This window comes from Peromyscus leucopus, chromosome 2 (assembly GCF_004664715.2).
Source record: "Peromyscus leucopus breed LL Stock chromosome 2, UCI_PerLeu_2.1, whole genome shotgun sequence".
Taxonomy (NCBI): Eukaryota; Metazoa; Chordata; class Mammalia; order Rodentia; family Cricetidae; genus Peromyscus; species Peromyscus leucopus.
In genome coordinates, this window is record NC_051064.1 from 32,544,947 (window position 1) to 32,570,423 (window position 25,477).

The 25,477-nt window shown below is 34.6% G+C and overlaps 1 protein-coding gene and 1 non-coding gene across 11 annotated transcripts in view; one reads left to right on the forward strand and one right to left on the reverse strand.

Moving 5' to 3' along the window:
• Sntg1 (syntrophin gamma 1) overlaps window positions 1-25,477 on the reverse strand; it is a 741,147-nt gene that overhangs the window by 485,365 nt on the left and 230,305 nt on the right. For 8 of the 10 annotated variants that reach the window (XM_028855148.2, XM_028855136.2, XM_028855144.2 and 5 more), the window contains one exon: window positions 2,390-2,470. The exons of the other annotated variants lie outside the window; for them this stretch is intronic. The gene's annotated coding sequence lies outside the window, so the exon portion shown is untranslated. The remainder of the gene's footprint in view (window positions 1-2,389; window positions 2,471-25,477) is intronic. 10 annotated transcript variants of the gene reach the window in all.
• LOC114681585 lies at window positions 4,225-4,329 on the forward strand. The gene has a single exon (XR_003732921.1). It is a non-coding gene; the product is annotated as a U6 spliceosomal RNA (small nuclear RNA).

Here is a 25,477-nt window from a genome sequence, read left to right on the forward strand (position 1 = left end):
CTGGGCATCACCTGCACAGGAGTAGCAGCACCCATATTTGGCTGGGAACTCCCTCAGTTACTAAATAAGAAATTGCACCAGAGGCCTGCGCACAAGCCAATGTTGTGGGAACATTTTCTCAAATGGAGCTCCCTCTTCAAAAATGACTCTAAAACTAGCCAGCATATTGACACTGTGGGCAGGCTACTTAATGATAAAGAGAAGAAATATCTAATATTAAATATAAAGCAGGCTTATTACTCCATTAGATCAAAGGATAACCAGGGAACATGCATTGAAAATATCTCATAAGCTTGATGATTTAGGTAAAATCAATTTTTAAAATATACCGTGCAATACTACTAATAAAGAATATAAACTTATTTTTATGGTCGAGATATTAAGTAGACACAAATGAATAGGAAATTGTAGCAACTCATCAAATGACAGTTTATCAAATGACTAAGAAACAAAATCTCTACATCTCCCACAGAAGATTAAAACAAAAATTTGCTTTTTTAACTTCTTCATTGAGGCTAGCAACACTTTAGTAGCAAAATGAGTGGCATAGGAAAGGAAACATATCAACACTGCACTCAGAAAGTCATGCCTTTTAAATTCTCCTATTGTTTATTTCTGGAATATACAATGCATTATTTCAAATACAATGAATTTTAGGTAACTAGTATTATAGTAAATAAAAATGTAGATTATGATATATTAGGGAAAACGTCTACCCTTTTTAAAGAAGTGTTATAAAAATCTAGTCTATTTCATGCCCCAGTACCTCTTCCATATCCAACAGATACTTGGTATCTTTCAAGCTCTGTATTTCAGGATGCTAAGCAAAGCAGATTGAAGCCTGGTAGCTTTTAATCTCATGCACTTCTGAATTTGACTATCACCTGAGGAAGCCCAGGCTGGGCACTGAACTCATAAAATACCTGAAGCATGATCTTCTAAGCTTCTCTGGTTTCCATAACATGAAGACGTACACTCAGACATTATTCCAATTGTATACCTAAAGAAGTATCATGTACCTTCACACACACAACACACTTTTAACTATTACCCCATCTTGAAATATAACATGGGGCATTAATTGTCATTAATACAACACAGCAGTTCTTTATAGTCCACAAGGTAAAAATTCGAGTATTCCATGATTTATTAAGAAAATAAACATAATGGTTAGTTTGACTTTAGACCTAAGGTTCTACCTGTTCTAACAAATAGCATGTGGTCCTTCAACAGTGTGACATTTGTCCTGGCATAAGGTCATCGACCACATTGGTCTTCAATCAACATCTACTAGAATCTTTCATTCTAAATAATTTTCCTTGATATGGAACATGTTGAGAATGGTTTCCATATCTTTCCAGAAGACACTACTTATGTCTCTTATTCAATACAGTTCAACTCATTCCTAAATGGGACTCCAATATATGTCATGGTTGAGGCATCTAATTACATCCTGAGTTTAGCTGAATTTAAAGCAAATTGCCCGAGTCAGTAAAGAGCTTTCTGTATTCGCATAAGGACCTGAGTTAGCCCCTGTCAGTGCATGTTAAAAGAAATCTGGACATGATAGTGTGTGTCTGTAATCTTAGTACTAGAGAGGTAGAGATAGTGGATTTTCCTTGTCTGACTGTCAAGTATACTTAGCTAAATGTGTGATCTCCAGATTCAGAAAGACACCCCATATAAAAAATATAGGTGGAAAAAACTAAGGAAGACAGCCAGCATTGACTATTGTCTTCTACAAAAACAGGTACTTGCACACACACACACACACACACACACACACACACACACACACACACACACACCCCAGTCTTGCACTGTGCATATAAACTCAATACAAATATATAGTACATACACATACTACATACCAGCGTTTCTCAACTTCCTAATTCATTGACCCTTTAGTACAGTTCCTCATGTTGTGGTGATCCCCAGCCATAAAATTACTTCCATTGTTACTTCATAACTATAATTTTGCTACTGATCACTGTCTCAGTTCCTAAGACCATTGGAAATGTGTTTTACAATGGTTACAACTCACAGGTTGAGAAACTCTGCTACATACACACATGCACATCTATAGAACTAGCAGATATTTCTCTTCCCCTGAATGATGTGTAGGAAGAACAAAATATAAGCGATATCATTCTCTCAAAGGATCCATCCAGCTGTGCATTATGATTAAAATCTGGGAATGTTCATAATGCTGCTGTTTTTCCCACACCAGAACAAGGGTAAAAAACACCAATTTTTCCAAAACAGCAAATGACCTTTCAAAAAGTATGATATCCAAGGTGATAACCATTTTACAGAGATATAGAAAATAGTAATTCTTTTCACTAATTCAAATTCACTACTGATATTTTATTGCCAAGTGATTTCTTACTTGAATTTAGCTATAGTGGTATTTTTCCTTTGCAGGGTTAATTCTTAGGCAATCTCAACATCCTGGAGAGCAGATTAGAAGCTGAAATAGAAAAATAAAATAAATATAAAGAAGTCTTCAAGAGCATTCAAAGTAGAAGCAAAAAATCTATGCATTGAACATACTGGCATTTCCCAGAGGTTAGCATACATATTGATGTACACATAATCATACTCCAAGTCCCAGTGATCATATGTATATATTCAATATCTCAGTGCATATTGGATAGTATTATGTTAACTTGACACAAGCAATAATCATCTAAAAGGGAGGAAACTCCATCAAGAAAATGTCTCCATAAGATTAGGCTATAAGGAATTTTCTTAATTAGTGATTGATGGGAGAGAGCCAGTCCATCATAGCAGGTAGAATCCCTAGGCTAGTGGTACTGTGATGTAAGAAAGGGAGCTGGGCAAGCCAATTATCAGCACCCCTCCAAGGCCTCTGAATCAGCTCCTGCCTTTAGATTCCTGCCCTTGTTTGAGTTCCTGTCCTGACTTCCTTCAGTGATGAACAGTGATGTGGAAGTGTAAGGCAAATGAACCCTTTCTACGCCAACTTGTTTTTGGTCACAGTGTTTCACCACAGCAATAGTATCCTTAACTATGAAAAAATTTTGTAAGATTAAGCTCTATAGAACATAATTTTGGGAAATTACCTTTCAATAAAATACAAGTGAATATATTGTAACATGCTCACACTTTCCTTCTCCAGTAACAGGCCCTTGGATCTAAACTGCCAGCCTACCTTGAGAATGATTATCCAAGTTCAAGTTCAAATTAACAGTAATATTTTAAAAGGTTCATTATGAGGAATGGTTTACTGACTTACTGCCAACCATTTCTGATTTTTGTTTCTATGACACTTAGGTATTAACTCAGTCTTATGGACAGGGGTTGATACCACAAAGCAATGCAATTCAAGGATTGGCAACAGCTTACTCATTTCAGATGATAAAACTGTGTTTCTGCTTTTGCCACTTAATTTTTAATATTCCTATTCGTACTTTTTGTCTTTCCTAAACTCAATTATAGTTTTATGGAAGTCTAATTAATACTTTATAAAATGATAGTTATATGAGATGGCTATATCACAATAGAACTCAGCATCAGTTTGGATTGTTATTTTTGTGGCATGGAAACGGCTTCTATGGCTTGCACAAACATTTGTAAGATGTCAGATACATTCTTATATGGACTATCAAACAGATTCATGTGAAGGTCTAGCAATACACATTATTTTAAACAGCATGGTAATGTCTGAATCATATTTAATTTTGCAACTACCCTTTTATAGGTCACAATAATGGATAGTTGGATAATAATCTTCCCAATAGAAGGATGAAACATGCTCTTTTGCAGACTTGGAGGATAAGCAGATGTTCTAGACAGGACCACATACCCATGAATTCTAAAAGCTGGAGACTGGTGGTTCAGAGAAACCTTTTTCATCACATAGGAACAAAGTAAAGAACTATATTTAATTGGCAATTTAAATAAGCTTGGAGAAAGATCCCAAGCTCCAGGTGACAATGTAGTGATACATAAAGTATAGCCTAATGAGACCCTGAGTAAAGAATTATTTGTAGCTCCTTCCTCTAACGCAATGACTCTGGGATAACAAATAATTATTGTTTAGGACACTGGGAATTCTGCATCCTTCTAAGCAAAGGACTCTTCCCATGGGACAGAAGTCTGTTGATTCACTCTTGCAGTTTTTTTGCTCTCATAGCTCAACATACCCCATAGGAAAATATATACCCTGCAAGAAATTCAGTTTTAAAAAGTGATGAATGAGTGCCTGTTTTGGCAGCATATATACAAAAACTAGACTGAAACAGAAAATTAACATGGCCCTTGTGCAAGAATGACATACGCATTCTTGAAGCACTCCATATTTTTGCTGATGTGGTCAACAACAACAAAAACTAAATGTGTGTTTTATTAAGGAAAAAAACATTTCAAGGTACCTTCTATAATAACTTAAATCTTTAACAAGCAACTTAAATTTGGTTAAGTAAACAAAGACTATTAACATACTTTGTCTAAGTTTATTACTATTGGATATCTAGGATACCACAGGCTTTCTGTGCTTTTGGTAGCTTTTATTTAAAATGATCTCATTAGAATCTAGCTCACAACTCCAGGCACTAACCTCACTAATGCATCTTTGTCAAGAGTTACAGGGGACTGCTGTCTTTTGTCAAGCAGATACTAGCTTCTTGATTCAATGATAGATGTGTTTCCAATGTGTGCTCATTTAAACGGTCTACTTCCATCCTGTTAGTTACATTATGAAAACTTATCTTTGACTCCTGCCAGGGAACTGGGTAGACTGACCACAGATCTCCTTCTTCCACTCTCTTCCTCCACACACACCCCTCAGTTTCACCTCCAGCTCTGTAACACAACATATGCTGCAGCCTTTCGTTCTACCTTACTTCCAACTCCTGAGGAATCCAATGACCTCCCCTTCTGTCCTTCCTTCCCCACTCCTTGCTTTAACCTACACTGAAATTTCAGCATGTAGTCCTATTAAACCTTAGACTAATCCTGCCAGATAAACAGATAGGTTGACTGTGGATATTCACTACTCCTTTTGTTCCTTCATTCCCAGTCCTCCCAGTCTCACCCCCAGCTCCACATCTGACAGGGGAATAATATTCAAAACACACAAACATCTCAAGAAACTTCATATCAAAACAAAAAACAATCCAATGAAAACCGGGGTACAGATTTAAACAGAGAATTTTCATTAGAAGAAACTCAAGAGGCTGAGGAACATTTTAAAAAACATTTAACAAATTTAACCATCACGGAGATGCAAATGAAAACTATTTAGACATTTTATCTTACACCTGTTAGAATAAATAAGTCCAACAACACAAGTGATGTCTCATGCTTGTGAATATATAGAACAAGGGGGGCACTCCTCCATTGATGATGGGAATGGAAACTTGTACAGCTACTTTGGAAATCAATATGGTGATTCCTCAGAAAGTTGGAAATTGATCTCAAAATCCAGCTATATAACTCTTGGACATACACCCAAAGGGTGATTTATCCTAGCAAAGCACACTTGCTCAATTATGTTCATTGCTGCTCTTTTCATAATAGCCAGAAACTAGAAACAATCTATATATTCCACAACAGAAGAATGGACAAAGAAAATATGATACATTTACACAATGGAGTATTACTCAGCTCTTAAAAAATGTCATCATGAAAAATGCAGGCAAATGGACAGTACTAGAAAAAAATCATTCTGAGTGAAATAACCCATACCCAGAAAGATAAATATTGCTATGTATTCACTTATATGTTGTTTATAGCCATGAAATAAATGATAAGAAAATTATAATTTAGAGTACTCAGAGAAGTCAGGTTAAAGGGAAATGACTAGGAGGGACACATGGATCTCTCTGGGAGGGGAAAACAGACTAGAATAGATTTTATGGGTGAACTGGTAATGCAGAGACAGAGAGACTTTGGAATACACAGTCCTAAATGAGATGGCTCCATCAAGTCCCTCCCCCTCAGAACTGAGGTGATCTATTGTATACATATTATATATATTGATATTGTTAGAAAATGCTGTTTGTATATTTCTAATCTTATTCAGGATATTGTACTTATATAGTTCATTTAACAATGTAATGCAATTTGCTAATCCTTGAATGTTATTATTACCAACTATTAGGATATAAAGAAATGAAAGTTAGTAGTTAGACATTACAGTTGAACTTGTAGTCATACTAGATATGTTTTCAAGGTTAAGCAGAGATATATTTTAGATAGAGAGGTCATCTTCAAACACTTCAGAGACCTATAGAATATGGCATTTAAAATGTTTTAATAACTTAGATTTTTTTCTTTTTATGACTATGAGACATGTCTGCTTCTTGTAGCATGAATCTACTTCAGAGAAGATATGGGCATTGAAGAAAACTGCATATGGAGTTAACTTTCATTGTGGCAAATGTTAGCTCCTGGGCAACAAAGTGCCCTCACATGGTCTTACATGGAATTTTAAGTAAACTTTTATTCACTATGAATTACATGGTCTGTATGACTTGGTAGTGTTAGCAGCATCAATGAGCTAAAACAGAATATCAAGTAGAATAAATCACAATGGCATGGTACTTTATAGATTTAGCAACAAAACAACACTTCTTCAACCTGTGGTATCTTTCCTATCTCTTCCATTTATATACTTTGTCACATGCAGCTCACATGGAGAAGTGGATTGGCATTATACTGCAGCCTATTTGGCAAGTAAATGTAGTCTATAGAACGGATCTATTGAGAAAATAATCTTGCTAACAGCTACTCATGGGAATTTGCAAGAAGCTCTGCAAATATAAAGCTAACTATGACTATCACTGCTTGAGTTATTAAATCCAAACTAACCAATTAGCTCCCAACTGTATGACTCCTGGGAACTGTAATGTGAAAAATCTGTGTAGTCTTAATAGTAGTGTTAATTTTATTTGTTACACAGCAACAGAGAAGTGATAAATATCTAGCCTGCTATTTGTTCAGAATATTGAACCAAATGGGCAATGACTCCAGTCCAGAACCATAAAATGTATGACTGACTAAAGAAATCTGAAAGGGAAGACATAGTAACAGCATTAGCCTTATAAACATTATTCATAAAATATTTAGATTTGTGGAATCACTTATAAGAATAAACAGAAGTGGAAATGTCTTGTCTCATGCTGTGAAAGAAGAGTGTCATGCCAACAGGTTAAGGAGAGCCAAGCACTCTGCCAGGACTTCAGTCTTTAGATTTCAATTGGATATTTGTTTGCTCATTCTTTATACATGCTATTGGCATAATGGAACAGCATGACATGATCTTCCCTAAAATTAAGTGATATTCAACCTCCAAAGCATGAAAAGAGTAACATGTTTTCTTCATAAAATTAGTGTGCCACAGGTATTTGCCAAAACAAAAACCATACCATAGATTATATAATAGCATTTCTTTTGTCAAACCTATAATATTTTCTACATAACCAAATATGATATTTTTGTTTATAAAATTTACTAAAATAATAAAAAGTAACATAAAATTATCACATGAGAAGTAGTCAAATTGCACAGCAAAAATATGATGAGTCAATAAAATGATCTCATTAAAATTGTTTTCTAAAATTTGTAGCAACAATAATAATGCTAAAATTAAACAAGTTAAAAAATTACATGATCTAATAGAAATATTCTAAGCAGGCATCTCTCTCTAAACAGAAATTGGTTTATATACTTAAGGCAATGACTATTTAAAAAGCAAAAGCTGGGTACAATGGGAAAACATTTAGTTATGTGTTTTAAATGTATATTTAGGAAAGAGAATCAAAGAAAAAATCAATAATTAAGAAAATATTGTAGAAATTCAAACATTGAATTTCAGGGTATTGAATTAATCTATAAAAATTTCATAACTTTTATATTACTTACAACCATATTTACCTTTAAAATAACCATTTCCAAAATAATTTAATTTTAGCATTTTAAATATGTTTATAATATTTGGTCTCTTAGGTATACAAATAATGCATAATATTGTAAACTATGACAACTAAAGTTGAAATTTAGTTGCAGAATTTTCTTCAAAGGATAAAAATCAGATGGTTTTCATCAATGAAAAATAAATGACATTAAAGACTGCATTCTTGTTATAATATTCAAATTTTGATTATTTTCAATGTTTGTATCATTTGTAATTTTCACTTCATTAAGACAAACTGATTATTTAAGTTTAGATATAGTACTCTATATCCCATGTAAATGTTGTATCAGATGCAAAGAGCGCAAAGAAAGAAATTATATACATATCATGATAGCTAATAGTTTTTTATGATCCAGGACTTTCTTTCTTAATAAACTTTACTAGCTATTTTTCTCATATGAACATATTTTCTCTGATCACTACTCAGCCTCATCTACATCAGATGCTAAGAATGGGCATTCCTAGATAGGACGGGGCCTTTATCACATTTTGTACATGTAGGAGTCACTTATTATTTGTCAAAAATTAAATAATATAAGGCTCCAGTGTGCACAAAATGTGATGGCCTGCCAAATAGGTATGTGAACAAAAACTCCTGAAAAGGAGTTGTGTATACCTGTGAATGTAGACCTCTATAAAGAAGCTGTCTTCAGAGAATGGCTGATTAGAATTTCAATACTATGGTGAATTTCAAATGTTGACGGTCCAAAGGCTAATTATCTTATCTTGGGCTAGTTCTTGCACTCTAGAACAATCATTCCTTGCACATCTCTGTGTTGGAACTAATATTTTGTGAATAAGAGATAAAGCCTCTTAGAATTATTAATTATTATTGATAAGTATTATTAATTAGATATTAACTTAGCAGACTACTGGTGTTTCCAATACAAAAGCTAAGAATGACATAATATAGTCTATGGAAGCACTCAGGAGGTAGAGCCAGGCAGATCTCTGTGAGTTTGAGGCTAGCCTGGTCTACAGAATGAGATACAGGACAGGCACCACTACATGGAGGAACTACATGTCTCAAAAAAAGCACTACATGTCTCAAAAAACAAAAAAATAAAAAATAAAAATAAAAATAAAAATATTTTATTCTAAACAACTGTCAAACTTAGCTAACAATATATGGGAAAGCTAAGTACTTCAACACCCAAGAAGTCATTTAAATTTATAAGTTTAAGATTTTTGGAATGTGATATTAAGCCTAGGTGATTTTACTGTGAAACTTTGACAAATAGTTAAGGGGAGTACTTTAGATAACCTAAATAAATTGCATGACAATAAGCTTAACAGAATTCAAAATGGCAGTGTTACCTTCACACCAGAACAGATCCCCCCACTGCTTCAGCACACACACACACACACACACACACACACACACACACACACACACACACACACACACAGGAAAGGGAGGAAGGGAGAGAGGGAGGCAGAGGGGGAGGGAGGGAGGAAGGAGGGAAGGGAGGGAGGGAATGAGTAGGAGAGAGAGAGAAGGAGAAAGAGAGAGGGAAGGAGGGGAGAGAATGGAAACAGTATCTGTCTCAGTTAAAAAAGTCCTCATAAGTAAATTTTAAATCTAGTCTAACAATGTATAAAGAGAATTATGTGACTCACTGATTGTAACAACTCTGGCAGGCAAGGTTAGTTTTATACTTGAAAATCAATTGAGTTGTTGAACAAAAGGGCACACAGAAATCCCCAAACTATCCAGGCTGTTTCTAAGAGAATAGATTGCTTTCCACAAACTAACAGTAAGTCCCCATTTTAGATGAATTTCTAAACGGTTTTATTAAATAAAAAAACATGGAGCCAAATGTAGGGGTGAAAAACTTAGAAAGACCAGGGAAATAGGGAAAGACAAAAGGCAACATTACCTCACCAAAGCTGTAGCTTCCAAAGGCGAGTTACTTCCTGTCTACCCCGTCTATATGCCTTGCTGCTCTGCCACCTGATTTACTCTCTGTCCAGCTACATCACTTCCTCTTCCTACACAGCTCTGTCACTTTCTGTCTGTCTGTACAGACCTCCAGGCCTCCATGGTTTGCTAGTATTGGAATTAAGGTGTGTGCTACTACATCTGGCTCTGTTTCCAGTGTGACCTTGAACACACAGAGATCCTGCCTGCTAAGTGATAGGATTAAGGGTGTGGGATACCACTACCTGACTTCTTTGTTTACTTATAATGGCTGGCCTTTTTCCTCTAATATCCAGGCAAGCTTTATTGATTAAAGCACAAATAAAATATCACCACATTTCAACACAAGTAAAATATCACCAGATTTATCCTTTTTTGTCTAATAAAAAAATAAAAGTTATAACTAATATAAGAAAAACTATATACAATATGTACAATAACTATATACAATATATACAAGCAATAAATACATCAACAACGTATAGTCCATTTGCATTTGACAAATTAAAAAAAATATTCCATTATGTATTCTATTTTGGTGAGTTTAAAATGTACCTAATTCACTTTCTATCCTAACTTATATTACCAATAGAAAACTATCTTATGATGTCTGTCAAACTTATACACTTAACACCTCTTAGTGAGTTTCTTTTCTGAATTTCTTAACAATGAAAACTGTAACTATAGCTATGTAAACTTCAAGTCCCTCAGAGACCCGAGAAGGAAATAATATTACCTAGTAAAACAGGAAGTGCAAACAAGTGACTTCCAAAAAAAATGTGAGTTAACAGAAACAGCCAGCTGCCTGGACAGTCACCCAAGGTTTCTCTGCACATTGGAGCATCATCTTCAGCCTACAGGCTTAACGTACCTGACAGACTCATTTGTGAAGTAGGACGTACACAAGGCCTACAGCTTGACCTCACATTTGGTGTGAGTATTCCACATATCAGATAAACTTAAATTCAGCCAAAGTCCTGTTCAAATTCAGGATTTTAAATTCTTGAAATTGCTGGTGTTTTTGGAATTCAGCTTCCCATTCTTCTCAGCTTGTGGGTAGCCTCATCTCCTTTATTAAATGCTAGTCTACCATTGAGAGGTTAGACTCCATCAACCTAGCTACTCCTTCAAGAATAACTGTTTCAGCTACTTACAATTCTCTTCCTGTTTACTTAGGTAATATTATATCCTTCTGGGGTCTTTAATATAGTTGAAGAATAAATTGTTATAATTATAATTTTCCTTGGTTATGATAAAAGATAAATTAGATATGAAGCTTTAGACTTGGATAGGATAGATGATAAAATATTTAATTTTGCAAAATACAAATAGACTAGATATTGTAACTTTAATTCTTGCTTGATAACAGTTTTGTTATATATAACTTTACTATGTTAAAGTTAAAACTTCCCTTTTAATTAAACAGAAAAGGGGAAATGTTGTGGAATAACATTTTGTACACTGGTTTAATAAAATGATGATTGGCCAGTAGCAAGACAGGAAGTATAGGCGGGACAAACAGATGAGAATTCTGGGAAGAGGAAGGCTGAGTCAGGAGTTGCAAGCCAGACACAGAGGAAGCAAGATGTGAAGGCAGAACTGAGAAAAGTTACCAAGCTATGTGGCTAGACATAGATAAGAATTATGCATTAATTTAAGTGTAAGCCTGAGCTAATGGCCAAGTAATTATAATTACTTGTAATTATAATTATAAAAGCCTCTGTGGTTTTTTTTTTTTTTTTTTTTTTTTTTTTTTTTTTTTTTTTTTTTTTTTTTTTTTTTTTTTTAGGGGACAGGAATGCAGGAATGGGAGAGATTTGTCTTGACCACTTGCTAGGACACAGGAAAATTTTTAGCTACACCCCATTACTGAAGATAACACACATACTCACTGCACATGGAGAGGATGAGCTTATGCCTAATTAAAACCTATACCCCTACATTCTAGTGTCTTTGGTAAGGGAAGGTACTTCAAAGGCTACCAAAAAAGAAACATAAAAACAAAACTCAGCCATAAAATTTTTAATCTACACTATGTCCTGCCTGCATAATATGCTAAGGTAATGGTTGTACAAAGATTATGGGAATAATCAACCAATAATTGATTTAACATAAGTCCCCTTCTAAGAGATGGGACCCACAATGGACACTGCTTGGGTGACCAAGACCCACAAATCAGGTAGCCCAGAGAACTATGGTAAAAACAAATACTACTGGTCTAAAAAAAGTAATAATAAAATGACTCCTAATGATATTATGCAATACTCATAGATGACTGCCATATTCAGCCTTCATTAGAGAGCCTTCCTCTTGCAGTATAGGGAACAAATACAGACTGACATTATACAGTGAGAGAGAGAGACCTTGGAATACACTGCTCTAAATGAAATGTCTCCATCAAATCCCAGCTCTCAGAGTTTAGGAAACTATGTGGAAGAGCAGGTAAAAGAGTGGAAGAGCAAAAGAGGGTAGCAGACACCAGGAGAACAAGGTCCTCTAAATCAGCTGAGCAAAGTTCCTATGAATTTGCATAGACTGAAGCAGCAAACATGAGGTCTACACAGGTATGCACTAGTTCCTCTGAATATATATTATATTATAACTTTCACTATACTATTTTTATGGGACTCCTAAACGTGCAAACAACTTGGTCTCTGATTCTTACGCCTTCTCTTGCACTCTTTTCCTTCTGTTGATTCGTGCTGTTAAACATTGATGTCCTGGCTTTTGTTATAGCTCATTATATTTTATTTTGGTTTATTATGTTTTGTTGTTACCTCTTAGATGGCTGTTCCTTTCTAATGAAAGACAGAAGGGGAGTGAATACAGATACACTAGGACTTGAGGAAGAACTGGGAAGAGTACCGGGGGTGGGGGCGATTATCATCAGGATATATTGTATAAGAAAAGAATCTATTTTTATTAATAGGGAAAAAAGAAAATCAATCTAATATATTTGTTGGAGAGATATTTAAATTAAAAAACACTTTGAGATAACATGTCTGGCATGATGGCTGTAATAAATGATTAAAAGAAAAACAGAGTATCAGTTAACATTGTCCAGCTATAAATAGGCAAAAGGTCATTATATCAGTAGACACTGGAAAATAATTTGACAAAATTTGATAGACAGGATAAAAATTTATCCACAAACTAGAAATCTAATAATAACAAACTAAAAATGATATTTATATAATTATAGATAATATACAACAATAAAATAGAAATAAAATTATTTATAAAAGAGCATCTGTTGCGGGGCATAGCTTACATAGCAGACTTCCTGCTTTCCATGCAGGAAAGCCTACATCTAAAGCTTAGCAACCCATTATTCAGATGTAGTTGAATATGCCTCTATTCCTAACACTTGGATGGTAGAGGCAGGAGAATCGGCATTTGGGTGCCATCCTAAGCTATATAAGACCCAGTGTCAAAAGAAAAAATAAATCCTGAATATTATGAATATACACACATCACATATAGAATAAATAAATATCTTTAAAAAGACATACAGTGAGAAAAAAATTTTTAAGGAGAGTAAAAAAAGAATTGCTTATTTTATAAGTGGTAATATTTATTTGAATGATATATGATAAAGTATAGTATAATATATTCTACTTATATGGTATATGCTATATACTGTAAGTCAGTAATCAAGGAAGTACTTAATAGGTATAAATATAAAATATAGATGAAAGAAATAGAATACTAAATAAATCTGTAGACACATATCCAAGTAATTTTGATAAAAGGGCTAATATAATTCAAGGGAGAAAGCCCTTTCAAACAATTCATATGTTCATTTTATTTTGTACATCTGTAAGTAAAAAGACAGCTATCAGCTTTTATTAAAGGTATAATCCATAAAATGAAAGACTGATAACTAGTTTCCCTCTGTCAAAAACCTCATAAAAGGAATGAACAACTAACACTCTGTGAGGGAATGAATATTTATCTGTCCTCTCTCCTAAAAAGGACTTGTATCAACAACATATAAAGAATCCTATAATCACACAATACATTGCATCACAATGAAAAATCACTGCACTCTCATGAAAATGGCTGTTGCTTGTACACTCCATATGGCTGAAATGTAAATGTTATAGACACTCAGGCAACTGTTTAAACAGTGACTTCGAAAATTAAAATATTCTTAGAATAAGTCCTCCCCAGAGCCGGGCAGTGGTGGTGCACGCCTTTAGTCCTAGCACTCAGGAGGCAGAGACAGGAGGATCTCTGTGAGTTCGAGGCCAGCCTGGTCTACAAAACGAGTTCCAGGAAAGGCTCAAAGCTACACAGAGAAACCCTGTCTCGAAAAACCAAACCAAAACAAAACAAAAGACCTCCCCAGTACACTCCTGTGCGTTTATCCCACACAGATGATAAACATGTTTTCACTCAGAAATGATGCAACTTTAGTTTTGATTGCTTAAACTCCAAGCAGCCAAAAGATTTATCAGATGGCAAACTGCGGGCAAAGGTTACTGAGATCTTAGCACATTGCTTCATTCCCATAGCCTTCCACGAGAGGTGTGGGGCAGCAGCTTCTGCCACAAATTTCTTCTTGTTGTACCATTTCATTACAAACCCCAAAACAATGAGGTCAATGAATCACATCCTGAAAACTTCAGAACTATGACCTCAAATTAACATTTTTTTCAACTGTAACGAAAATCTAATGTAATATTTAAAAGTGATAAAAAAAGAGGCTGCTGCCCAACACCTCTCGTGGAAGGCTATGGGAATGAAGCAACTTGCTAAGGTTTCAGTAACCTTTGCAAGGGCCCACACCATGTTGGAGTGGCTTGATCTTAACACTAAATACAGTTTGGTGTTCTTGTTTACACTTAGCTGTGGAAAGTAGTTACTTCTGAGCATTTATCAGAGAAGCAATAAATGGTGATTATGTGTTTTAGAACAATCTCTTCCTAAAGATGTATTGAATTTGGAGGAAGTTGGGAATATTTTAGCAAATACATTAACAAATGATTTTACTTGTTTAAATTTATGATAAATTTTAGAAAATTTAAGATTTTTACATTTTAATACTGAGAAATGAAGTACAAAAGTTAACCACATAACAACAAATTATGACTTAAATTCAGATTCCTTCATTATTTATAATATCTAGAATAATTTTAAGCACTTTGTAAATTATAATTGATAAGTAAATTAAAAGCTGCCTTTAATTTTTCAGAGTTAAAATAATACCTGAGACAATAGGACTGCTGCATGTGAATACTATGTGGTTCTTTAAGTGTGACTTAAAGAACATGACAAGAAAAAAAGTTGTATTTTACAAATTTGATCTATAAATAGCATGCAAAAAATTCTAATTCTTTTCCCTTTGCTGAATTTGAAAAAGAGCTAATTCTGTATAACAGGATGCTGCTGAATTACAATTTTGTTTGAATTTCAACTTGCAAAGCCCTATTAGTTACAAAATAAAACAAAAACATATTATTGTACATCTTGGTTTCTTCAGAAAATGCTGAGATTTTCCAATTCTGAGCTGCTTTTACATTCTGAAACCCATAAATTTTAAGTGACCAACAAAGGAGAATAAAATGGATCATGCAAAACTGCAGCCATTTCCAAGCTGATTCTGGGCTCCTAAGCTACAGATGGAAACCACCCCTGAGCTAAGGGCTTTTTTGTGCAACCTGTCAATGCAAAAGCACTCCTAAGTATTTAAAAGAGTATCCTGAGCAGCTACACATCGATCACTGTGGCCTTCTTCCTGTTGCTGTGAGATTTGTACTGTTTGGTAGGAACTTGTGAAGAGAAGTTCATGACTGGGCACATACATTCATGTTTAAGTGAGACTGACTTCTCTTAATGGAATCAGCAATATTAAGCTAATTGCCTCCTTTTTCATAAACGCTGGCACTGTAAAACTCCTCAGCACAACACTTAACAGGTTTTTTCTTTTGTTTTTGCTAAATATTATTATTGAACAGAGTTTAAGAGATAATTAAAAATACAGAAATGATTGTTTTTTTTTTTTTCCTGGCTAAAAGTGAGTGTAGTTTTGGTAGGTGGTAAAATCATTACTTTCTTAATCCTTGGCACACATGAATGAGGCCTAGGCAAATTAAAAACCCATGAAGGCAAGAAGACTCAGTGTTTGGTCAGAATGCTGGAGTAAAAGCTCAGAAGATTGAATTATATCCCTAATGTCACATGGTCATTCTTTTAATACTGCCAAGGAATGAAAGATGAACAGTTTATGTATTTTGAATGGCCTTTTCTATTATATAATAGTTTCTGGCATATAATGTGTTATGTGATATACCATAAAGAAAATTACTGCCAAATATCACCTAGTGACTAATGTGTGATCATTGTGGTTCAGTTCAAATACAACACAGTTTTAAGTGTCTTAATGTCTAGAAATGTCTTTATGCTGACAGACACCTACCAGTGTGGATTGCCATTCAGTGTAACATGAATTGATAAACGGTCTTATTAAAAAAAATAAAAAACTGAAGCCAGATATTGGGGTGAAAGCTGAAAGATCAGAGAAATAGAACAAACCAGCCACAAGTTCTTACTGATAGAAAATCCCAGCCCAAGAGAGCTACTTCCTGTATGTTCATGCCTTATATACCTTTTTGTACTCTGATATCTTACTTCCTCTCTCCACCCAGCTACATCATTTCCTCTTTCTGCTTAACTCTATCACTTCCTGTCTGTTTGTATAGACCTCCAGACCTCCATGGTTAACTAGTGCTGAGATTAAAGGCATGTGCCATTGTGCCTGGCTCTGTTTCCAGTGTGGCCTTGAACTCACAGAGAACCTGATGAATCTCTGCCTCCTGAATGCTAGGTTTAAAGATGTGTGTTACCACTGCCTGACCTCTATGTTTAAAATACTGGCTGGCTTTTTCCACTGATCCCCAGACAAGCTTTATTTGCTAGAGCACAAATAAAATATCACATTTCTTCCTTTTTTGTCTAAAATAAAAAAGTAACTAATATAAGAAAAACTATATACAATAAGTATAACTAGATACAACATATACAGGCAATAAATACATCAACAATGTCAAGTCCATTTGCATTTGAAAAATTCAGTAAAAATGATCCATTATCTATCCTATTTGGTGAGTCCAAAAGGCACCTAACTCACTTTCTATCCTAACTTGTATTACCAACCAAAAACTTTTGATGTCTTTCAAACTTATACACTTTATACCTCTTTAGTGAGTTGCTTCTGAATTTGTTAATAAGGAAAATGATAACTATACCTATCTAATCTTCAACTCCCTCAGAAATAATATTACCTAGTTAGACAGGAAATGTAAACAAGTGACTTCCAAAAAAAAAAAAAAAAAAAAAAAGTAAGGAATGACAGAGACAGCTGGCTGCCTGGACAGTCACCCAAGATTTCTCTGTAACACTGACCTTATGCATTCATCTTCGGCCTGTAGGCTTAGTATATCTAACAGACCCATCTGTGAAGCAGGATTTTCTAAAGTCTTCCTACCTTGTCTTGGCAAGGATCAGCAGTTCTTTCCTTTATTTTCTGCTTATCCTTTTGGGCAGCATACTGTCAACAATTGAGACAAGGGCACTTATTTGCCCAGTGGCTAACTTTTGCCATGAAGAAAGTAAACTCCATAAGGAATTTCTTCAATGATCATCATCTTCTCTGAAGTATATTGGTGCTGCCAGGAGCAGACATGTCTCATAGTCATAAGCAAAAAATAATAAAAAATTCTATGTTATTAAAACATCTTAAATGCCATTTTCTGCAGATCTCTGAAGTGCTTGAAAATGACCTATCTAAAATATATCTCTGCTTGACCTTGAGAACGTATCTAGTATAACTACAAGTTTGATTATAATGTCTAACTACTAGGTTTCATTTCTTTATATCCTAATTAGTTGGTAAAAATAACTTTCAAGGAATAGCAAATTGAATTACATTGTTAAATGAACTGTATGGGTATAATACCTTGAACAAGATTAGAAATATGTATACAGCATTTTCTAACAAAATCAATCTCATATTTGTATCAATATATATAATTTGTATGCAATATACAAAAAGCCAATCCAATATAAAATATTTAAAACTAGTAGTTGCCATTTGCTGTGGTATATTGTGCTATGTATGAAATTTTAGACTCACAAATATAGGATAGGTGATAAATATTGTCTCTAACTTTGCCAAATACAAATAGACTACATATTGCAACTGTAATTATTATAGATGAAAGTTCTATTATATGTAATTTTATGATGTTAAAGATAAAACCTTCCTTTTTGATTAGACAGAAAAGGGGAGGTGCTATGGTGTTTTGAATACCGTGAATGTGTGTTGCTCTGATTGGTTAATAAAATGCTGATTGGCCAGTAGCCAGGCAAAAAGTATAGGTGGGTCAAGCAGATGAGAAGAATTTTGGAAACAGGAAGGCTGAATCAGAATTAGCCAGCCAGATATGGAGGAAGCAATATGACAAGGCAGAACTGAGAAAAGGTACCAAGCCATGTGGCTGAACATAGATAAGAATTATAGGTTAAATTAAGGGTAAGAGCTACTCAGTGATAAGCCTGAGCTAAGGGTCAAGCAGTTATAATTAATATAAGCTTCTGAGTGATTATTTTATAAAAGGCTGTGGGGCTGTGGGTGAGAGATTTATCCCAACTGAGGGCCAGGTGGGACACAGGAAATCTTTTGACTGTAGCCTAAAAAAAAAATCATCCAAACAAACAAAAAAACAAACAGTAGATTCAGTATTGTACCTTTTTTCTTATCAAATCTATAAATTCCCTTTTTATCTTTTCAGAGTGCATTTAATAATCCATCCTTTTGTCCTATTATTTCTATATCTCTTTATATTTTTCCAAAGTAGATTCGATAATCTACCTCTTATCTCTATCTTCTTTTTTCTTTTTTTCAAAAAGAACCATAAAGCTATGTTCAGCTTTTTTTCCTGACCATTAACAATTAACAACTTTAAAAAAAAAACACCCTAAACAATGACAATTATTCATAACCCATTTAGTGACCTAAAACCACCCTCCCCACCTCTTGGAAATATGGGTGTCATGTTTTTAAAATTACATCCTACTGTCTGAGGGTAAATGCATCTTTAGAGGATCCTGAAAAGCAAAATTTTTGGGTTAACTGTCAAGTCCTGGGAGAAGTAGCCGTATCAGTTGTTGTCCAGTCCTGCAAAAATGTAGGACTTATTTCAAGTTTTTGCTTAAGTAGTCTGTGATGGTCAATCATCTCAGCTAGCCATCTTGAAATTGTCCTGAGCAGTCTGTAGTCCAAAGCTGATTTTTGGGTGGTGTTTGTCAGCTCAGTGGTATCAGCATCTTCCTGAAGGAATTGCCATTGTGGGGCCCCATCATCTTTTTGGAGACTTCAAAGTTGCTATTAGATGTGGTCATGGTTCCATGCAGAAGACTGAGAAACTCAGACCCAAAATCATGTACAGGAAACTAGACAAAGCCTTTTTTATAGGATTAGTTAGTACTCTGCATGACCATTAATATCATGACAAAAGTTTTAGTATATATTTTAAATTTTGATTTAAAATTCATATCTTAAAAAAAGTTTTAGCTGGGCGGTGGTGGCACAGGTCTTTAATCCCAGCACTCGGGAGGCAGAGGCAGGCGGATCTCTGTGAGTTCGAGGCCAGCCTGGACTACCAAGTGAGTTCCAGGAAAGGCGCAAAGCTACACAGAGAAACCCTGTCTCGAAAAACACACACACAAAAAAAAGTTTTAAAGAGTTAAAATTAAAAAAATAATTATGAGATTAGTGGCAATAGAATATTCCCTTAATTTTGATTTTTCTTCTGTCCCATACATTTTCTTTTAACAAGCATGCTTAGGTTTAGAGAGGAGAGAGCCATGCTCCAACTTCAAAGCCAGCTTTAATTTTCAATTGAACTGGAACTATATAAAGACCATTTGCATTATATATCTGTAGAGAACAGCAGAAACAAACATTTAAAAAGATTTATGAAATTTTATACTGTTAGTTATGTGATATACCAATAGGCCAACTAACTCTTTTTCTTGGGACATTCCTTCTAGATGATTTGTCCATTTTCCTCAGATGTCTCATTTGTCCAGGGTTCTTCAGATACTTTAGCCTTCTTTGTCCTGAAAGACAAAAAACGAAAACCCTTCCCCAACCCTAACTTTGGGAAGGTTCCCTTTTGACAAGTTATATCTGACCAAATAAAAAGCATTTGTTAGTGGTATAAGTTAATTTAAATTGAATGGTCATGCTGGTTGATGAACAATCACCTCTTGTAATTAAGAGGTCTTTCTTGTTCAAATAAAACCTTTATCAATTTTGATGGTATCCATAGCTTTTCTTCTCCTGTAGAAACAAAAACAAAACATCATCCCCAATATAATACATATCCTGGTTTCCATTCTGAGGTCAGCACATCCTTAAATGTATATAGGCTGGTTTAATTCTTTTTTTTTTCCTATTTTCCAATGTCTCTATGCAGTTATTGTTCTTTCTCATTAGCATTGAGAAAATTCAAAGTTAATAGAGCATTATGTAATCTATTTCTGCAGGTCTTTGTTACCCCTTTCTGATTATTTAGCATATCTGTTCAATTTTGATTTGATCTATCTATGACTGCTAGGAATGTAGGATTGTGTGATATACTTGTGATATGCTTTATATTGTAATAAGCAAAAAAAATGTTTTATTTCACCACAGATATATGCTGGAGCATTGTCAGTTTTAATTTGAACAGGTATACCCACAATGGCCAAGATTTCTAGCAAATGTGTGATTACAGAATCAGTCTTTTCAGAACTCAGAGCAGTTGCCCATTGAAATCCTGAATCAATGGTGTGGTGTACATATTTCAATTCTCCAAATTCTACAAAATGAAACATGTCCATCTGACAGATTTCATTCCTCTGAGTACCCTTTGGGTTACAACCTGCTGGTAGTGGAGTTTGATTGTAAAAAGAACAAGTAGGACATTTTCTTATAATTTCTTTGGCTTGTTGCCAGGTTATGGAAAAATCCTTTTTTAAACCCTTACTATTGACATGATGTCTTTTATGAAATTGTGAGGAATCCAGTACATATCCTATCAATATTACCTTGTGCTAGAGGGCTTGGCAGACCTGTATGAGATCAGATATGAGCTATATATAAGGGGTGATTTCTATTCCTGGTTATATCTTGTAACTGAATAAATAACAAAGTTAATTCTGACAAATCAGGTATAAATTCTGCGGTTTCAATATGAAACACTACTCTTTCAGCATACTGAAAGTCAGTAACTATGTTGAAGAGTTCCAAAAATCTATTAATACCATCAGAATGGCATATAATTTCAATTTTTAGGACAGAATTATAAGGACTTTGAACCACTTTACTTAAGTTTTCTGATTTGCAACCAGACTTTTTTGTTTGTTTGCATCTGTATAAAATTCAGGGTCTCCAAATCTTAGTGTTTCCCATAAAATGTGAGGCAGAATTCAGTTATCTCTCTTTATAAGTTTAATTCTATTGCTTTTGCAATATTTGTTGGTAATCCCCCCCCCCCCAAATTACTGCAAGCTCTTTGCCAAGGTTCACTTTCTACCCTTAATTTGCCAATTTCATTAGTTAAAAATACTACAATTTCTGCTGGGTCTATTTCTGTTAATTGATATAGCTCATTTTTTCTTTTAAAATCAGCTCAGAGATATTTTCCACATAATTGTTTAATATTTTGGTCTGTTTATTTGTTAGATATATCCATTCCAAAATAATATCTTTCCTCTGCATTAAAATTTCTGTAAAAGAATGCTTAGAGGGTGAAATAACTAGAATGCAATCAAGCTTTAGATCCACATGTGCATCCTGTATTTTCTTTTCCACCAAAGCCAATTCTCTCTGCTTCAACTGATAATTCTCTTGAACTATTTAAGTCCTTGTCACCCTCTAAAGTTTTGAACAAATTACTCAGTTTATCATTTCTTACCCAATCAGCAGTCCATAGATAGGAAATGTCTCTGAATAATCTTTGAAAGTCATTAAGAGACTGTAATTAATCTTTCCTTATTTGCACCTTTTGGGGTCTAATTTCTTGTAGACCTATTTTATATCCTAAATAGTTAATAGAATTTCATCTTTTATCTGATCAGGAGCAATTTGTAATCCCCCACAAGGCAAATTTTTCTTTATTTCTTCAAACATTCTTTCTAAGTTATCTGCCTTTTAATCAGCTAGTAAAATATCATCCATGTAATGATAAACTATAGATTTAGGAAATTATTTATGTATTACTTCCAATGGTTGTTGTACAAAATATTGTTACAGAGTTGGGATATTTATCATTCCCTGTGTGAGAATCTTCCATCGACATCTCTTAACTGGTTGGGAACTATTATAAGTGTGTACTGTGAAGGTAAATTTTTCTGTTTCTTTTTCTTGTAAGTGTATTGAGAAGAAAAAGTCTTTTAAATTGATACCTATAAGAGGCCATCATTTAGATAACAGAGTAGGCAAGGGAATTCCAGATTGTAGAGAGCCCATTGGCTGAATTATCTCATTAATTGCTGTTAGATCTGTTATCATTCTCCATTTAGCAGATTCCTTTTTAATACTAAATGTAGGGGAATTTCAAGGGCTGGTTGATTCTTCAATATGCTGAGCATTTAACTGCTCTTGTCCCAGCTGTTTAAAGGCCTGTGTTTCTCTGTTTTTAAAGGCCATTGCTGAACCCAGACAAGCTTGTCTGTTAACCATTTTAAAAGCAGAGCTATTGATGTCTTTGAAAGATCAGCAGCTGTTGTGCCCTTTTCTTATACAGTCTGGATGGTCAGTGACTGTTCTTTATAGTACCTACCAATATTTTTTTCTCAGAAATATATGTTAGTTTATGGTTTGTTTCTGACATTTGAGTAATGTTTATCTGGGTATTCCATTGTTGTAATAAATCATGGCCACATAAATTCATAGCTATATTAGCCACATATGATTTTAATTTTCCTCTCTATCCTTGGCCCTATGCATTCAACCCATTTTTTGCTCTGTTTCACTTGAGATAATGTTCTGATCCTTAACAGCTGAACTTTTACCTCCTGAAGAAGCCAACTTGAATGCCAAGATTCTGGTGCAATTATTGTTATGTCTGCATCTGTATCTACAAGACCTTCAGTGAGAACGTCATTTATCTGTATTTTTAATCTTGGTCTTGTTCATTTATAGAAGTTTGCCCAAAAATTTGCTTCATGGTTTCTCCTGAATTTGTTGCTCTCTCTGATATAGTATGGCTTTTTACAATACGCATTTGGTTATTTTGTTGCTCTGGGAAGGGGTTTCTTCTATGATGGTAGGAAAGTACTGAATGAAATTTTCCATGGGGACCTGCAAGAGGCCTCTCAGGGAGTTTCCCAATGTCAAAGGATTCTTTGCCTTTGACATTGGGAAACCTTGCATGTCCCTTGTTGGTCTACATTCATTAATCCAATGTTTGCTTTTACCATACCTTCTGTATAATTCAGAAGTCAGGGGTGTTCTGTTGCCATCATTCCTTTAAAAAAAAAACTTTGTTTCTAGGAATGCCCTGTTTACAGTCCCTTTTTGGGTAACCTTGTTTACCACAATTAAAGCATCTGACATTATTATTTTATCTTCTTCAAAACTATGGAAATCACCTCTCCTATCCAAATATTATCAAGGTCGTGAGATTCAATATAAAATACTTCTTGTATCTGTTCCTCCAAGGATGCTGATCTTGTCTTTAATGGTCTAATTACTCTTTTGCATTGTGTGTTAGCATTTTCAAAAGCTGGAGATTCAATTATTATTTGTCCAACTTCTGAATTTGGTATCATTCTATTTACTACTGAAGACAGCCTTTGTAAGAAATCCATGGAGGTTTCTTTTGTAAATGACTCAATTTTCTTTCCTACCCCTTCAATTCTGTCTAAAACATTTAAGGCTGCCATGTGAAATAGAATTAAGATGTGGCCATCATATAAAGATTGTCTTTGTATATCAGCATAATCACTTTCTCCAAGAAGTTGATCTTGAGAAATTTCCATATCCCTTGCCCTATATTGTTCTATAATCTTGTCCTCCTCTTTCCACCAATTCTTCCATTGTAACTGGGTTTCAGCTTCTAAAACTGCTGTAACCAAATCTTTTCGGTCTTGAGGAATAGTTCTATTACAAGTTGACCACATGTTTAACATCAGTTTTACAAATGGAGAATGCATGCCATAGGAGACTATAGCATCTTTAAATCTACTCAAATCTATCATTTCCAGAGGCATCCAGTTAGCTCATACACAGCCTTGAGCATTTGACAGTTCCTGTAAGGTTACCAGATAGGTTAAGGTTGGCTGTTTGAAAACTTTAGGCTGATTCTCTGTAACTGTATAATTCAAGTCACCTTTAAATTCATGTGTCTTGGTCTGAATTTCAATACGATTTGTTTTAACAAGTTTTTCTCAACTTTTATCTTGGTACTCAAATTAACCAACCTTTTTAATGATAAAACAAAACTAATCAAACAAATAATTTTCATAATTGATGTTACGCAAATCCCGACAACATTAATTATCCTCTCATTTCATTGTTCCATTTTCAGACTGCCTAATGTGTTATCAAATTGAGACCAAATTCCCTCCATTGCAAAAAATTTTGTCATTTTTTAATGTGGAAAAATGTTCTCTTTTAACTAATTTCTTCCTTTGAGATATCTTAATTGATTCACCAAGTATGCTGACTGCATAGTACAGTAGAAGACTGAGGGAGTTTCAAGGCAGCTACTTAGTGTGGTAGCATTCTGAAATGGGGATCCAAAGAAAATCCACAACCCACCAAGAGAAAAGAAGCCAAAGAAACTGCAGCCCACATGAGGTATAGACTCTAGCTGTGTTCTGCTAGGGCATGAGCCCCAGACAAGAGGCTTTTTCATGAATTCTTGTCTCAAACATTGGGTCACCAGATGTAATATGAATTGCTAAACAGTCTTATTAATAAAAAACCTGGAGTCAGATATTTGGGTGAAAGTTAAATAATCAGAGGGATACAACAAGCTGGCTACAAGTTCTTACTGCTAGAAAATTCCCAACTCAAAAGAGCTAATTTCTGTGTACTTATGCCTTATATAACTTTCTGTGCCCTGCCATCTTCCTCTTTCTGCCCAGCTCCATTACTTCCTCTTTCCACTCATCTCTATCACTTCCTGTCTGTCTATATAGACATAAAGACTTCCATGGTTAGCTAGTGCTGGGATTAAAGGCATGTGCCACCATGCCTAGCTCTGTTCCCAGTGTGGCCTTGAACTCACAGAGAGCCAGATGAATCTCTGCCTCCTGAATGCTAGGATTAAAGGCATATGCTACCACTGCTTGGCCTCTATGTTTAATATAGTGACTGGCTTTTTCCTCTGATCTCCAGGCAAGTTTTATTTGTTAGAGCAGAAATAAAATATCACTACAATTCAGGATGTATGATAGACAGGCATCTGTTTAACATCTTGACACTGAAGCAGATATCTCCATGTGTAAAGTTCTGTTTTATTTACATTTTTCATTTTTCTTGAGAGTTTCATACAAGTACTGTATTTAGATCATTTTCATTGTTCTCTCACCTCCAGATCTTCCTTTGTCCTTTC